Source organism: Coccinella septempunctata, chromosome 1 (genome assembly GCF_907165205.1).
Source record: "Coccinella septempunctata chromosome 1, icCocSept1.1, whole genome shotgun sequence".
Taxonomy (NCBI): Eukaryota; Metazoa; Arthropoda; class Insecta; order Coleoptera; family Coccinellidae; genus Coccinella; species Coccinella septempunctata.
In genome coordinates this window covers 27,904,488-27,906,724 of record NC_058189.1, presented here as the reverse complement: position 1 = coordinate 27,906,724, position 2,237 = coordinate 27,904,488, and the positions used below count along the sequence as shown (strand labels likewise).

Below are 2,237 nucleotides of genomic sequence, written 5' to 3'. Positions count from 1 at the left end.
TCAAAAATTCGTGAAAATATACGGTTTTTCTGAAATTTTCGAGAATGAGAAGGTTTATGAAAAAAAAAATTCTAGTAAGCGTTGTGAAGCGGAAAAATCTAGTCGAAATTGTTTGCTATCCCGTGGAAAGTGATTTTGTATACTGTTTAGCAAGGTATTTCTCTAACGCGGCAATAGCAGTGAATTCGAAATTTGGCGCCTATTGTTCAAAGCTTAGACTAATAAGAAAGTTAGTATGTTTACATTTTACTGGGAACACACCTTAAATTTGTTCACTTGCGCTGTTGCGCGGCTGACCCTCGGGTCAGCCGTAACGAGCATGTTTTTTAACTAAAAAATGTAAAAACTAAAGAAATTGGGCTAGAAAATTGCTGAGACAGAGATCGAAACTCATAAAGCAAACCTTTTCATTTCTGATTTGGTAAAAGGAATACTTTTCATTCAAAAATGAGTAAATATATTTTTCCTGAAATTGCACTAGAAAAGATAAACATCAGAGATTCAGCCCAATTTGGCAACTCCGTACTATCGGAATGATTACCTTTGGAATCTGTATGAATTTGTAATTATTTTCGAAATTAGCGTTACAGGCAGTGTTTCACAGTCTAAAACTTCTGAAATTTATTCGAAGAAAGTTTTCATAATGGTAAGATACGGATAATTTCATGAATTAAATCCGAAGGATTCTGTAAATGGAACACATTCGTAAGTATAGGTTAACTTTATGCTTGTTTTGGTTTTCAGTGTCGACTCATACCACTGGTTTCAATTATATGGTTTCAATGGATAAATATTTTTTTTGTTATAGCTTACCGAATCGAGATTCGAAATGATGGGTTTTCTCTTTGAGGTTTGGAAATTGATCGGAAAAATCCTAGATTCATTTATATATGCCCGAATCACTTCAACTGGATATAATTTGTGATAAGATTAGTAAACGTTAGCCCATTGCCCTTCCAACTCCATACATTTGAGAGCAAAGAGACTAAGACTTCAAGGTGAGAATTTTCATTGTTGTTCAAAATACTTCTTGAGACTGTATTCATATTTTAGCACTTCTCTGATTAAAAGTATGAGTACTTTATCAGAGGACACTTTTCCGAAGAGGAAACCTAGGGCAAAATTAGTTACCAATTATTTTGTTGTTATGATACCTACATACAATATACATGAGTAAGACCTCCAGACCCTCCCCAACCTTTTGAAAAGAAGCATCAGAAGAAATTGTTCAATCAGAGAAAATATTTACAGAGAAAACATTGAACCTAAAGTTTCTGCAATCAAACGAAGTAGGTAAGCTAGGTGTGGCATTTAAAGATTCATTATTGAAATATGTTTTTGTTATTTTAGAAAAACCTATGTTTGGGACATGGCTGAAGAAGAATTCAGTTCGGATAAAACAAGGCCAAACTTCATATTCATGAGGAGAACTATTTTTCGCTTCGGAGTAATGTTCATTCTGTAGTCGAAGCTATGGAACTTGAATAATCTGCTATATTTCAGAGTAAATCCTTTCATCACAGTCATCTATAAGTGCTTCTAAGGTGTAGTATTCACAAAATCTAACATAAAAATATTTTAATTTTCCTCATGAATAAACATTATTCTGTATAAGAATCAATTATGTTCTCTTTGTAGGCTCCTCTTTCTGGTAAAGGAATAAATGTTTGAGAGGAAGTTGAAAGACCTATCAACACAGATATACAGTCCTGCATTGAGATCATTTACTTTGACATTCTAATCCCCAAGAGCTAATTATTTTGCACGCATTCCATTCAACAAAAATGTTTGAAATATAAATTGATTGTGAGTGGTTTGGCCAGGGAGTTAAAGAATATTTGTGTATGCTATTTCTTTTTATTATCTTTCAAATTTTGGTAATTATTAACTGACAATGAGACATTGGTGTTTTTTTTTATCATATAACATCATTTTTGTTCTTAATAAAGATTTTTATATATAAGTGTTTATTAATAAGAAAATATCATGCCTATTTAGGCAAGTACATATGTACAAAGAAATGGACTAGTAAGAGCGAAACCGGTCTGTCACTACTCAACCTTGATGATGGCTCGTTTCCAATGGTCATTCATATGATGGTCTTTACCAGTCCATTTCTTTGTTCATAAGTGTTTATTTATACATAAGTTGAATACAAATTCTTGGGCTGAGTTTTTGAAAATTGTGTTACTCAAAATTGTCCACTTGTATAATTTATGTGATTAGGTATATGGAAT

The 2,237-nt window shown here is 32.4% G+C and overlaps 1 long non-coding RNA gene across 2 annotated transcripts; it reads left to right on the top strand.

Moving 5' to 3' along the window:
* Positions 1-534: 534 nt before the first annotated feature.
* LOC123315708 lies at positions 535-1,846 on the top strand. Of its 2 annotated transcripts, none has more exons than XR_006537981.1 (5): positions 535-705; positions 809-998; positions 1,054-1,293; positions 1,351-1,544; positions 1,639-1,846. It is a non-coding gene; the product is annotated as an uncharacterized LOC123315708 (long non-coding RNA). The 2 variants fall into 2 exon arrangements; XR_006537982.1 differs by having other exon boundaries at positions 1,054-1,289; positions 1,639-1,844.
* Positions 1,847-2,237: the final 391 nt, after the last annotated feature.